General features: G+C 37.4%; 1 protein-coding gene across 1 annotated transcript in view; it reads left to right on the forward strand.

Annotated features, from left to right (window-relative positions):
- The window catches only part of LOC105491959 (serine/arginine repetitive matrix protein 1-like), a 159,868-nt gene extending 145,883 nt beyond the window's left edge, over positions 1-13,985 (forward strand). The window contains exons 8-10 of the mRNA XM_071098702.1: positions 6,257-6,295; positions 12,539-12,634; positions 13,303-13,985. The gene's annotated coding sequence lies outside the window, so the exon portion shown is untranslated. The remainder of the gene's footprint in view (positions 1-6,256; positions 6,296-12,538; positions 12,635-13,302) is intronic.
- The last annotated feature ends 1,692 nt before the right edge of the window (positions 13,986-15,677 follow it).

The following is a 15,677-nucleotide window of genomic DNA, read 5'->3' on the forward strand; positions in this document are numbered from 1 at the left end:
TCTTTATTAGTCTTGTTAGTGGTCTATCAATTTTGTTGATCTTTTCAAAAAACCAGCTCCTGGATTCATTGATTTTTTGAAGGGTTTTTTGTGTCTTTATCTCCTTTGGTTCTGCTCTGATGTTAGGTATTTCTTACCTTCCGTTAGCTTTTGAATGTGTTTGCGTTTGCTTCTCTAGTTCTTTTAATTGTGATGTTAGGGTGTCAATTTTAGATCTTTCCTGCTTTCTCTTGTGGGCATTTAGTGCTATAAATTTCCCTCTACACACTGCTTTAAATGTGTCCCAGAGATTCTGGTATGTTGTGTCTTTGTTCCCATTGGTTTCAAAGAACATCTTTATTTCTGCCTTCATTTCGTTATGTACCCAGTAGTCATTCAGGAGCAGGTTGTTCAGTTTCCATGTAGTTGAGCGGTTTTGATTGAGTTTCTTAATCCGGAATTCTAGTTTGATTGCACTGTGGTCTGAGAGACAGTTTGTTATAATTTCTGTTCTTTTACATTTGTTGAAGAGTAATTTACTTCCAACTATGTGGTCAATTTTGGAATAAGTGCGATGTGGTGCTGAGAAGAATGTATATTCTGTTGATTTGGAGTGGAGAGTTCCGTAGATGTCTATTAGGTCTGCTTGGTGCAGAGTCGAGTTCAATTCCTGGATATCCTTGTTAACTTTCTGTCTCGTTGATCTGTCTAATGTTGACAGTGGGGTGTTAAAGTCTCCCATTATTAATGTCTGGGAGTCTAAGTCTCTTTGTAGGTTTCTAAGGACTTGCTTTGTGAATCTGGGTTTTCCTGTATCGGGTGCATATATATTTAGGATAGTTAGCACTTCTTGTTGAATTGATCCCTTTACCATTATGTAATGGCCTTGTTTGTCACTTTTGATCTTTGTTGGTTTAAAGTCTGTTTTATCAGAGACTAGGATTGCACCCCCTGCTTTTTTTTTTGTTTTCCATTTACTTGGTAGATCCTCCTCCATCCCTTTATTTTGGGCCTATGTGTGTTTCTGCACGTCAGATGGGGCTCCTGAGTACAGCACACTTATGGGTCTTGACTCTTTATCCAATTTGCCAGTCTGTGTCTTTTAATTGGAGCATGTAGCCCATTTACATTTAAGGTTAATATTGTTATGTGTGAATTTGATCCTTTCATTATGATGTTAGCTGGTTATTTTGCTCGTTAGTTGATGCAGTTTCTTCCTAGCATCGATGGTCCTTACAGTTTGGCATGTTTTTGCAGTGGCTCTTCCGGTTTTCCTTTCCATGTTAAACAGTGCTTCCTTCAGGAGCTCTTGTAAAGCAGGCCTGGTGGTGATGTAATCTCTCAGCATTTGCTTGTCTGTAAAGGATTTTATTTCCCTTTCAGTTATGAAACTTAGTTTGGCTGGATATGAAATTCTGGGTTGAAAATTCTTTTCTTTAAGAATGTTGAATATTGGTCCCCACTCTCTTCTGGCTTCTAGAGTTTCTGCTGAGAGATCTGCTGTTAGTCTGATGGGCTTCCCTTTGTTTGTAACCCGACCTTTCTCTCTGGCTACCCTTAATATTTTTTCCTTCATTTCAACTTTGGTGAATCTGACAATTATGTGTCTTGGAGTTGCTCTTCTCAAGGAGTATCTTTGTGGTGTTCTCTGTATTTCCTGAATTTGAATGTTGGCCTGTCTTGCTAGGTTGAGGAAGTTCCCCTGGATAATATCCTGAAGAATGTTTTCCAACTTGGTTCCATTCTCCCCATCACTTTCAGGTATACCAATCGGACATAAATTTGGTCTCTTCACTTAGTCCTATATTTCTTGGAGGCTTTGTTCATTTCTTTTTACTCTTTTTCCTCTGAACTTCTCTTCTTGCTTCATTTCATTCACTTGATCTTCAGTCACTGATACTCTTTCTTCCAGTTGATCGAGTCGGTTACTGAAGCTTGTGCATTTGTCATATAGTTCTCATGCCATGCTTTTTAGCTCCATCAGGTCATTTAGGGTCTTCTCTACACTGTTTATAGCCATCTGTCTAATCTTTTCTCCAGGTTTTTTGCTTCTTTGCAATGGGTTTGAACATCCTACTTTAGCTCAGAGAAGTTTGTTATTACTGATCTTCTGAAGCCTTCCTCTCTCAACTCCTCAAAGTCATTCTCCATCCAGCTTTGTTCCGTTGCTGACGAGGAGCTGCATTCCTCTGGAGGAGAAGAGGTGCTTTGATTTTTAGAATTTTCAGCTCCTCTGCTCTGGTTTCTCGCCATCTTTGTGGTTTTATCTACCTTTGGTCTTTGATGACAGTGATGTACAGATGGGGTTTTGGTGTGGATGTCCTTTCTGTTTGTTAGTTTTCCTTCTAACAGTCAGGACCCTCAGCTGCAGGTCTGTTGGAGTTTGCTGGAGGTCCACTCCAGACCCCATTTTCCTAGGTATCACCAGCAGAGGCTGCAGAAGAGCAAATATTGCAGAACTGTAAATGTTGCTGCCTGATGCTTCCTCTGGAAACTTTGTCTCAGAGGGGCATCTGGCTGTATGAAGTGTCAGTTGGCCCCTATTTGGAGGTGTCTCCCAGTTAGGCTACTCGGGAGTCAGGGACCCACTTGAGGAGGCAGTCTGTCCATTCTCAGATCTCAAACTCCATGCTGGGAGAACCACTACTCTCTTCAAAGCTGTCAGACAGGGACGTTTAAGTCTGCAGAAATTTCTGCTGCCTTTTGTTCAGATATGCCCTACCCTGAGAAGTGGAGTCTACAGAGGCAGGCAGGCCTCCTTGAGCTGTGGTGGGCTCTACCCAGTTTGAGCTTCCCAGCCGCTTTGTTTATCTACTCAAGCCTCAACAATGGTGGACACCCCTCCCCCAGCCTTGCTACCGCCTTGCAGTTCAATCTCAGATTGCTGTGCTTGCAGTGAACGAGGCTCTGTGGGCATGGGACCATCCAAGCTAGGCACAGGATATAATCTCCTGGTGTGCTGTTTGCTAAGACCATTGGAAATGCGCATATTAGGGTGGAGGTATCCCGATTTTCCAGGTACCATCTGTCATGGCTTCCCTTGGCTAGGAAAGGGAATTCCCGGACCCCTTGCGCTTCCCAGGTGAGACAATGCCCCGCCCTGCTTCAGCTCACACTCCGTGGGCTGCACCCACTGTCTGACAAGCCCCAGTGAGATGAAGCCGGTACCTCAGTTGGAAATGCAGAAATCACCTGTCTGCGTTGCTCATACCGGGAGCTGTAGATTGGAGCTGTTCCTATTCGGCCATCTTGGCACCCCCAGCTAGCAAGCATTTTCTATAAAGGGCCAGATAGTAAATATTTTATGTTTTGTTGGTCATACGGTCTCTGTTACAACTGTCATTACTCTTTCTACTACTCACCTCTGTTATTGTAGCCCAGAAGTAGTCATAAGTGTGCTGTATTCCAATGAAACTTTATTTACAAAAACAGGCATTGGGTAGTTTGCCCTGCAGGCTGTACTTTGCTAACTTCTTATGGAAATCTTTCAAAATTATAACTGCCTTCTGTTGAGCATCTACACATGTTATGTAATGTTATAGGCACATTGGATTGTTTTTTAGCTAATTCTTATGACACAGAGGAAGCCAAGGCTCAGGAGACTTTAAAGTTGCAGAGTCATTCCTAGAACATAGATTTATCTCCACAGTGATGTTATACTTATTCTTACTCTGAAGTAGAATGCTCTACAAGTTTAAGAACTTTGCTTTCTATATTCTAAAAGAACTTGGTTATAAAGTTGAGCTACCTTGATCTTTCTGAAATTGTTTCATTTCAGATAGTGGCCAAAGAAAACTGACAATTTAAATTGGGGGCAACTGACTAATGGCCTCCAGGCCACCAGAATTTCCCTTAGCTGTTTGCACTGTTGAGATAACAGACATCCTTGAAACCTGCCATAGTACAGCAGTTGACTTGAAGGTCTCTCTTCTTTGACTTTTTTGAGGGGCTATGTTGGTCACTCTAGATAAGATCTTGGAAGAAACTTTAGCAGCATTCTAAGCTTCTCTTTCCAAAATTCAGAACCAGAGGCCAGCAGTACCTCAGGTCTTTGGAAAGGATAGTGGGCAAAGATAAAGATCTTTGATGCTAAAAAGTTAATGAACAAGTTGTCCAGTTTAGCTGTCATCCTATCTTCACCACCTTAGTTCTCCTGGCCTGGAAACAAACTTGATTTATGTAGAGATTACATTCAACTCTGCCTTACATGAACAAGATGATGGATTTCTATAATAACAATATTTTATGTTATCTCTAAAGTTTTCAAAGGTGAAGGAATAATTAGGTTTAGTAAAAATGTAAGAAAGTGAATATTAGGAGCATATAGTTAATAAATGGTCTAGTATTTATTTTAGAAGTTTAAAACACATTTTCCTATTGGGTTTTTGGAGTAAAGTAAGATGATCTACATTGTTGCTGCATCCAGGCCTTTATAGTTGTAAGAAATCTTTGGAGGCTTAGTTGAGAGAAAAAGAATATATTTGAAAAAATGCATTTATCTTTCCTCATGAAAGTTGGTAGTGCTGAAACTGCAAACCTAGGACTGGGAAGGCTGTTGAAATTAGGGAAAACATCAGTGACATGGCATGTCAGTGTGTGTACTAAAGTGCTTCAGAAAAACAGAACCAGTAAGATGTAGATATCTTCGGAGACAGAGTAAGTGAGTGAGAGATTTACTATAAAAAACTGGCTTACTTGATTGTGGAGTCTGAGAAAGCCAGACCAGGGAGAGCTCAGTGTATAGTTCCAACTGGAGTCTGAAGGCCTGAGAACCAAGAAAGCCAATAGTGTAAGTTCCAGTCTGTGTACAAGTCTGAAGGCAGGAGAAACCAGTGTCCTAGTTTGAAGATAGGTAGAGAGAAAGAATTCCTTCTTACTCAATCTTTTTATTCTATTCAGGCCTTCAATAGGTTGCCCGATGCCCATCCACGTTGGAGAGACCAATCTGCTTTACTCTACTGATTCAAAAGTTAATCTCATCTAGAAATATCCTTGGAGACATACCCAGAAACAATGTTTAATCAAGTATCTGGGTCCCCATGGCCCAGTCAAGTTGATACATAAAATTAACTTTCTGTGTGTGTGTGTGTGTGTGTCTCTGTGTGTGTGTGTGTGTGTGAGAGAGAGAGAGAGAGAGAGAGAGAAAGAGAGGATTGAGGGGGAGAGAGAGAGAATGTGGGTAGAGATAAGAAAAACTCCACAGCCTAACCCCTCCTTCTCCTCGTTTTTAAAAAGATTTTAATTCCCTTTTTTATTTTCCAAAGACTTATCTAATTATTTATCTATTTATAATGAATAATTACTGATTGGGTATCTGTTATGTGCTAGGCATGATGCTACCACTGGGGATAAAATAATGAGTTAGACACATTGTCTTCAAGGAGGTTACTGTCTATTAGGGGAGATAAGCAAATACATCATTTAAATACTGTGTACTAAATGCTGAAACATGAGCAAGTATTAAATGCTAAGAGAATTCATAGGAAAGACATCTAATGCTACTTTGAGAGTCAGGAAAGGCTTCCTGGAGGAGATAAAATTTAAGCTAGGTAATGAAGAAGAGGGGCTTAATCAGACAAAAAACCAGGAAAATCTGTTCAAGGCAGAGGAAACAACATGAATGAGAGATGAGGATGGAGGCTTGGTCTAAACTTTCCGCATTCCATCTACATGATTCAACTGATTTCAGCATTTTTTAACATCAGGCATTTTAAAAGAAAAGCCTTTATATTGGGTGCCATGAACTAAAAGGAAAAGATGTGGCCTTAATGGTGCATTCAAAAATCTAATAACAAGGAAGTAATATTGCTTACAGATGGCACATTCTCTTCATCAGAATAAACGTGGCTGGCAGTGAGTAAAGTGATAATGGTCCTTCTTGGCTATGTTGGGTCAATTTTTGGTTACCAGTTCTAACAGAGGAAGTCATTGAGTTTAGTCGGATTCAAATCTTTTTTCCCTGCTTTACTGAGGTATAATTGACGAATAAAAATTGTATATATTTAAGATATAGAACATGCTTTGATATATGTTTACATTGTGGAATGATTATTACAATCAAGGTAGTTTACATATTCATTACCTTACATAGTAACCGTCAAATCTTTATATGAATAAGGAAGAAAGGAACTCTGGCAGTTCCACTAAGGTTCAGCTCTCTTAAAGTGCTCCTTCTAGGCCATAGCACCCAGTTTATCCTTTGCTCCCAAGTCTTTTATGTTAGAAGTGGTACTAATCTCTTGTTTTCTCCTTCTCTTCCACCCTCTTTCCCCCTCAGGTGAAACAGTCACAAATGGAATATCAAGAAACATGCTATGTAAGTCCTGGTTTTGAAATACTTTGTCATCCTAAGAAGCTTAGACTTTATCCTGAGGTCAAAGAAATGAAAAATCAGATCATTCCAGCTGCAGTATGGAGAATAGAGTGAAGTGGGGTAACACTGGTGTAGTGGCACAAATTAAGCATATACGTAAGAGAGGACAATGACCTGAACTAGGGTTAAAGTAGTGGGAATGGAGATAAATAGATAGTTTGAGAGAAATTAAGAGGATAGAATGACTAGGACTTGGCAATTGACTGGATATAGGGGGCCTGGTGAATGAGAGGCAGGAGTCAAGATTGATGGTCAGGTTTCTGATTTGGGCAGTGGGTACATAGTGATGCTTGTATAAAGATTGAGAAAGTAAAAAGGAAAGTGAGTGTCAAGCAGTTTCAAGCAGCAGTCAGCTGCTAGGCTGGCTCATCACACTTCTGTAGATTCCGTTGAGAAGGAAGCAATGAGCCTAGATAGATTTAGACAGTTTATTACTCAAAGCAAAAAGGCAGCATGATCTTCATGCTTTTATGAATTCCCCAAGTCCCATGATACAGAGTGAGGCCCAGATAGATGCTGTATACACAGTGGACCTGTGTCCTCCCAATCTTATAAGAGGCTACTTGCAAACTTGCCCAAAATCATTATCCTGGAGGATGACACTATCTTTGTTATGCTGGCCAGGAAACAAATGTACTCTCTAACCCAGAAGCATATCCTGTCTTTACTCAGAGACAAATAAAAACACCATGGACAATTACCTCTCAACAGTAAGAGAATGCTTTCCGTTTTGGACATAATGAATTTGAAATGCCCATGATATCTAAATAAAGATATTCAGTAGATAATAATCTGTTTTTAAGGATATTTGGTATAGTGTTTATAGAAATGAGATAATAAAACAATAAAATATATAAACTTTGGATATGTTAATAACATGATAGTTGCTTGTAAGATAGTTACAACAGGTAGTTACTGTGTTGCCTAATTAAACATCATGATAGCATCTTAATATGTGTAAGATTTATAATTTTATTCATCACAAACTGAATTCACCTAGGCTTAGTCCTCTGCTGCTTATGAGGTTTGATGATCTGCTAACAATCTCAGAAAATGAGAGAGTTGTGTGGTGGCAGTATGTTTATAACACACTATGGAACTGGCCTTATAACTGTAACTTTTGCCTGCTTTTAGTCTAGACCAGCCCTCTTCAGTAGAAATAAGATAAATGCAAGCCTCAAATATGAGCCATACACATAATTTAAAAATTTCTAGTAGCCACATTAAAAAACCTTAAAAGAAGCAATGAAATTAATTTTTATAATATACTTTTAAACCCAGTTTATCAAAATACTGTTTCAACATGTAATCAACATGAAATTATTAGTCAGATATTTTACATTTTTTTCATGCTAAATCTTTGAAATCCAGTGTGTATCTTACATTTACAGCTTATCTCAATTTGGACTTGATAGATTCCAAGAGCTCAATAGCTATGTGTAGCTATCGACCACTATATTGGACAGTGCAGTTCTAGACCTCAAGAACAAGAAGTTATATTTTATCATGTATGATGAATATAGTTTTTCTTTGTATGTTAGAGGACTAAATACTGTGGTATGCTTTTTATCTTAAACAGTTGAATACCGAGAATAGCTAACATTATAATGAAGAAACAAATGGCCAGTGAATTTACATGGTATTTAATTTTTTTTTGGAGATCATGAGTTTCACTTAAAATCAGCTAGATATTACTGTGTCTAAAACAGGCATCTTGGAAGGTAAATTAGGCCTGTAGGTTGTATCATTAGGTCCTTGAGTGTAAACCACTCCAGAATTTCACTAAGTGGACCAGGTAACCAGGGGATTTAAAGTATAGTTAATGTTCATCCTTTACCCTTGGGAATACATTACATGTTGGTAGAATTTGTTCCATTATTTTATACAGTGAGGTTCCTCATCATTTTGTGGCTTGTGAACATTTACTTATTTACTATGTTGACAAATGTATTGGCTTTACAATACAGAAGCATGAAACATCTCAAAAACCTAAAAGATTTCTGTTAAGTAATTTAATGAAAAACAGACATTGAGGGGAAAAGTCAGCCATCCTATGTGCCCTCAATACAGCAGTTGGAAATAATATACTTTTAAATGTCTGAAATATGTTAGTGGTTTTAGAAAAAGACTAGGTAAGTCATTTGAGAAACTTAAGAAGACCTACTAAGACACTGGCAATACATGGTAATAACTTACTGAGTTTGCTTTGGGTAAACTCAGTGAGTCATGGAACTTGCTATGCACTTTAGTGAGGTTACCTTTAATCCTAATTGATGAAATGCAGTCACTTTGAATTGTATGTTGAGGGAATGTTCTCAGGGAAAAGTGAGTTTCTGTGCTGAATGACTGAGTTAAAGCACTTGACTAGTCATAAAGGCTGTGGGTATCCCTTTGATGTTGATTATTATCTGTGATTGTTTGTTGAGGGTTTTCTGTTTGTTTTTAAAAACACTTTGGAAAAGCAAATGGTGAGTGTTACAATTTAAACAGATTTTCTTTTAGAGAATGTTTCAAAGGAAAAGACAAATAGTTCTACTTTATCCTTGTTCGTTGATGCTTTCATTTGATTTCATATTTATTGATACTAACAGCTTTAAACATTAGATTAATTCTATAACAAAGTGATACAGAATTGGATGTGCTATGGGGAATAGTATTGAATAAGGAAGACAGAAGCAGTAGGGTGGGTAGCATCTACTTTGTTTTCATGACCCAGAAGGACTATGTGTATGCCATTAGGCATTTTATGGAGTTTGTCAATCCACTATGGTAAAATAATCCAACAAGGGCTAATGCCATGTTTGTGACTTAACCATTGATCGGTTAAACCAATTGTCTTACTTTAGAATGAAACCTTGGGAATGAAGGGGTTATCATCAAAGGAGCTTTACTATAATGAAGTAGTCAGAGAAGGCCTCCCTGAGAAGAGGATGATAGTACTATGACTTGAAAGAAATGGGGGAGTGAGCCCTGATGGGGCATCAGGAGGGGCATTCTAGGTAGAGGATATGGTGGGTGCCAAGCCCTACTGCAGGAGCATACCCAGTAGTTTGCAGGAACAGTATGGTGACCGAGTAGTCATAGAAACAAAGGGGCTACTATCATTTATTGTCTTCTCTATTTTCTATGTACTATTTATACAAACTTGACTTGAAATGAGGCAAATAGGGGGAAAAGTGTTATAGTGGAACAATCTATTTTAAACCTTAAAAATCATTGCTTGGAAATAAATCAGAAAACAAATAAAGTGATAGTACAGCTCCAATTATGATGGGACATGTCAGAAAACCATGGGAGTCAGATCCAAGGGCTTCTCACTGGCCAAACTCAGACAATTTGAGTTTCAAAATAATGAGAATAGTAGATTTCAATCCATAAAATAAAAATAAAAAAATAATGAATTCACACTTAAACAAATAAGGGAGTAGGATACTAACTGATAAATGTAGGAGGAATGATAATGTTAGAAAATCACCATTTTGCAACCACTATAACCATTAAACAGATTATCAGTGGATGCTAAACCAGTGGATGAGAATCTGATGAAGACCAGCATATTTACAAGGTTCTAAAAAGCATCTATCTGTAGATTACTTTTTAATTACAAAGCATAAAATAGGTTTTAATTACAAAGAACTTTATAGTGGACTAACCAGGTAGATACCACCTTAACAACTTAAGTAATCAGAGTTAACATTGCCAATAATTGGACAAACCAACATCACATACTTCCTGATGTGATTCACTGAGAAGAACACAACATCATTTACATAATATTGCTGTCAAAATTATGTAACCTAAATCTAATTATAAAAAAAATTAGACAAGCCCAAATTGAGGGATTTTTACAAAGGAAATTGCATGTAGTATTTACAAAGGTCAATGTTGTGAAACACAAGGAAGGATGATTCTGGACCAGAAAAACAAAAATTGCCCATACAGCACATTTTGGGGGCAATTGGAAAAATTAAAATAAGTTCTACATATTACATTAGATAATAGCATTATATCAATATTAAATTTCCTGATTTTGATTATTGTACTTTGACCCTGTAAGTGAGTATCTTTTTTCTTGGGAAAGGCACACAGAACTGCTTACAGGTAATGAAATATGGTATCTGAAATTTACTCTCAAACAATTTAGAGAAAAAAGTTATACATAGAGAGAGAAGAGAAGGGGAAGGGGAAGGGCAAGAAAGAATGATATAGCAATTGTGTCAAAATGTTAACAATGTGGGTCAAACACATACAGGAGTTCTTTATACAATGCCTGAAACTTTTCTATAAGTTTAAAATTATTTGAAAATAAAAAGTTGGAAACAAAATGTGGTAGTGGGCTGGATGAATTGGGCCAGGAACTCCCCTTCTGTTTGGTGCCCCTCTTCGTCCGTTTTCTTTTAAGAAGGACCCTGGGGCACCCCTGAAAATAATTTGAAGATCATTGCACTAAACTGATCATCCCTTCCAGCAATGAAAAAAGGCAAAAGCCAATAGTTTTATAGGTAATAAGAAAGGACACGCTAATATTTCATTAGCTGTAAGAAGAGACTACTTGTCCTTTTAATTTTAAATATTGCTAATGTGCAGATATTATTGGTAAATATCGATAGACACCAAAAAAAGAGCATATGGGAAAAAAAGAGCATATGGAAGAAAATAAGGCAAAGTCTATACTTGGCCTGAGGGCTCTGGGAATTGTGAGGGAGTCTGCGTGTAGGTCATTAGGAAGATTTTTAAGTAGCGGCAATAAATTTTACTTTTGGTAAAAGTAAATACATGAAACTGAAATGAGGCATAGGAAGGAGTGAAATGTGGAAACTCTGATCAGCATAATTTAAGTTTATAATCATAGTAAGGATGGCTCCTCTCACTAAATGACAAGGTCATAGTGACCTTTAAAAGCTAGAAGACAGATGAAAAATGATTCAGAATAGACAAGGAAGCAGTCAAAAGCATTGAGCAATGTCAAAAGCATCCTACTTCAGGCCACTTTAACACTTGTACTGAGTCGGTACCATCTATATACAGTCATGCGCTACATAATGTCATAGGTTTGTATAAGTCCATCCTATGATGTTCACATAATGATGAAATTGCCTAACGATGCATTTCTCAGAACATATCCCTGTTGTTAAGCAATGTGTGACTGTACTTGGAGATAGCATTCATTACATCAAAAGAGAGGAACCCTGCCTGAGCCAGGTATCATTTCTTTGTTTCTTAGAGTTAACAACATAATCCCCAGTCAGTATAGTACTTTGAGAAGAACATAACTTGAAGGTCTAGAAAACAATGTGGAACTACTGGAATTATGGAATTATCATAGGCATGTAATTAGCATATAGATTGTTTTAGGTTGACTATAAGGGAATTCTAATTTCCTTAAAGGAAAAAACCCAACAAAGGAGAAGAAAATAAATTATCTTTTGACCTAATTCGTGTGCTAAATACTAAAACTTTATATCTCACTGAGAGATAAGATATAACAAAAGTGGGGAAATTACTCTATAAGATATGAGGGAACTTTGTTTTCAAAACTGCCACAGTGTATCAGAAATTATAAGGGGTGGTCATGGCATAGGTGAAGCATGAAAATATACTTTATTAAAAGTCGAATAATGCATATATCAAAATGAACAAGAAGAGCAGTAATGCTCACAATGTATCAGTGATCGCATGTACAAAACCTGTGGTTTCTTGGCTCTTTGGAAAATAATAAAATGAAAAATGACTTTTAATGGACAAATGTGATATACTATTATAAAATGAGCCTTTCTTAAATATTAGGAAAAATAGAAATTACACAAAAAGATATGAGAAAATCTGTAATTTAAACCTTTGTGGGCATGGTATGAGAGCAGGTAGTACCAAATTAAGGAGGAAAACAATGCTGACAAAAGAAGCTGGAATTGTAGGCAGCATACAGGCAGGGTGCTTTGTGAAGTTCTGCCAGGGAACAGCTATGAAGCATCAGCAGTAGTTGGAATGAAGAAATAGGGGAATGGATAGTTTAATGACCATTTAAAATAGTTACTTTTCTCTCTAAGATACGATAAGAAGGGTAACCAAACCCAATGCTCCAGAACACAAGTGATTGGCTAAAGGAGTCAGGAAGAAGCGTTTGTTGTTCTAGTTGGTGTAGCCTTGCTCAACTACTTAGGTACCGTCTATGTGTTCCTTTCCTAGCACCAGGTATTATCTACTGCTGTCTGCAGAATTCAGACATGGAGGGCTCAATGGTGTCCCCTGGTCTTTGGAACATTCTGTATTTTAATGATCATGGTAAGTGCTTGGAAAATATGGAGCAAATACAGAGATGTTGGTGTTTCAGTAGAATTAATGACCATGTCTGCTTTTTGACTGGTGTTTTCATTGAAATCATCAGGTCTAGTTATGATTTCCTAGTCAAATTTTACTAAAACAATTGACTATATATAAAACATCTGACATTTTTTATTCTTATAATGGACTAGGTCTTAAACACTGAACCACAGTTCTGCCCAATGAAAAGCACAGGTGTTCTAACAAGAAATAATAATAAATAAGATGTGGTATTTTTATTTTGTCAAGTAGTATACACGCATATAGTGCATGCAGGGATTCAGAATACAAGATTGCTTTAACAGCAATCAAATTTTGGTAGAATTTACTTGATTTTAACATCTTCCTTTTAGGCTGGTATTTTAAAGAAGATCAGAAAAATTACTCATTCTGGGAACAAAGACTTTTGAAAGCTGTCAGCTTACTGACAGTTATGATGAGCATTTATTTCAGGCTTATAAAACATATTAATCAAACTCATTTACAGTGTGATGGTCCAAAGAGGGTTATTTTATTTTTGAGAGAGACTTTAAGTAAGTGAAGAGCACTGGTAACATATACTTCATTGATACAAAGAAAAATGTGTTTTTCGTCTTCAAAATGAGTAAATACTTTTCTTGGGTTTACAGAATGAAGCATACTGCAGGATTCTGTTTATTACAAGACTATTTGCAAAAGACCTATGCACCATTCATTGCACCTTGAAAAACACTTGAAAATATGGGTTGCATTTGCAAACTTCAATGTATGACATGGAAATCTGGCAAGCTGCCTGGCATCTACTTAAAGGATTGTCATTCTGGGAAAAATAAATTTCTCTAACTAGACAAAAGTCAATGTTTTCATGTTTTACTGCAATCAAACTGATAGAGCTGACAATTTAATGTCTCAACACTTAAAATATCTGTGGATAATCAGTTACCTCAATCAATCATAAACACAAATCCGTCTATTTTCAAAGCTTGTGTCTGTGACTAAGATATAAAACAGTTTGGTGAGACCCATCCCCCACAACACCTCATCATCTCCCCCCACCATCATCTCAGTAGTCCTGATTTGTCTTTAGCTATGCAGATATTTATACACATTATGCATCTGAAAATAACTTTTAACAACTCAAGTGTGATCAAATTTAGAAAGTTTTCTTTCACTGTCCTGTTTTATTTAATTTTTATGGGTAGTTTATAGCCTGTATGCCTGTCAGAAAAATGTGTAACTGTGCTGGCATTCCAGCTGAAGACATCATTACGAGTGAAAAAATGCTCAAGGCTTTTTCAAAGTGGGTGCTGAAACATACATTTCCCTTCTCTGACTCCAGGGGATGCTGGTAGCTACCCCAAACAGAGGTATTTTCGGGTCAAATGGTATAGTGCTGGCCCCTTAGGATTTCCTGGCAGGCACACCGGATGGCTCGTTTCTGGACACTCATCGTAATGATGATGATGATGATGATGATGATGATGATGATGATGATAAAGCAAGGGAGACAGTGACAACACAAAAAGGTGCCTGAGAAATTGGATTCCAGGTAGGTCTAGATTTGGCAGAACTGACAGGTTCAGTTCACTAAGCTTTGGTATTGATAATGACGGGAAACTTCAGACAGTTTTAGAAATCTGTTTCTATTAAGATATGCCATGGCATTTCTGCAACATGAGAACAAGTTTACTGGGGCACACCATTCTTTCAGCATAATAAGAATTGATGTGAGAATTTTACATTCCTAACAGATAATTACTCTGAATACTGAATAAGCCAAATTTCTTGTTTGGAGTATTTTTTGATATATTTTTAATGTAATGGTGTATATGTGTGTATATGTATATATCGACACACACATTCACCACCAATGCTTCCTTTTTGTTTCTTTGATTATTTGGAGCTTTGCAATCAAACTAAGCAGTTTTAGAACCCTTGGGGCAGCATCTTTTAGTTCCCCGTCAGGCAGCGTTGCAAAACAATCAATCTTGCTCTCACTCTCACTTGGCGGAAGTGCCACGACACGAAGAGTGCAGTGCTTTGCTCTTGCCATGAAGCCTGGGTGACAAAAGTTTTTACAAGAAGCTGACTGTATTTGGGGTTATGAATATGCAATGACTCTCATTAGTATTGAAGCACCAGAGCAGGGGCTGACATCCCCCGCCACTCTGAGTTGCTGCAGAATCGGCTAATGAATTGTCTCGCTCCCTCACTCACACAGTCTGCTGTTGTGGCTCCTGAGTTCCAAGGGGAGTTGCCCATTTTGAGAAGACCATTGACTGCAAAAATTAATTGTCAAGGACTACTCTTGATTTCATGAAACAATGTGTAGACAGTGCTTAGATTGTCAAAACAGAAAAGCACTAAACTCTGTATAAGATAATATCATGAATAGAAAAATTTAGAGAGAGACACAAGAAGGTATATATTATGTACTTATATTCATCAGTGTGTACAGATATGCTTCCATCCTGGATCGTTGTACAATATGTGTGACTGTATGTAGATGAAACCAAGTCACAGAAACCTGACATTCTGTTGGTTTGTCTATTATCCTTCCAAATGGAACAAAAGGAGATGATAGAAAATTCCCAGAATGAATAGGGTTGAAACACAAAGATATTCCATCAATTCTTTACCATATTCTTTCTTTTGTATTCTTGGGTCTCTGCCAAACATTTTGCAGCTCATACACATACCATCTTTCATGAATATGTTACTGATAAGGATATGTTTATAGCCACTGATTAAGATATCTGAGCTGATTTGCAGTGTGTAAGAAGATGCAAAAGAGCTCAGAAACCATTTAGAATGTCCCCTTTCAATAGAATAAATTAAATGTGGTTTTCCACATCCCTCCTCCCTTGAAATTTCCTTTCAACTAGAAGAGCACTTCTGTGACTTGCTGCAGATTGTAAAGGATGGATTGAATTGAAATTGATAATATATGCTAAAAGGTAAGGGATATTTTGTAAGCTGTGCAAATATGGCAGTGAACAAAGAGTTAAACTCTTATATTAGGATG

Source organism: Macaca nemestrina, chromosome 6 (assembly GCF_043159975.1).
Source record: "Macaca nemestrina isolate mMacNem1 chromosome 6, mMacNem.hap1, whole genome shotgun sequence".
Lineage (NCBI taxonomy): Eukaryota > Metazoa > Chordata > Mammalia > Primates > Cercopithecidae > Macaca > Macaca nemestrina.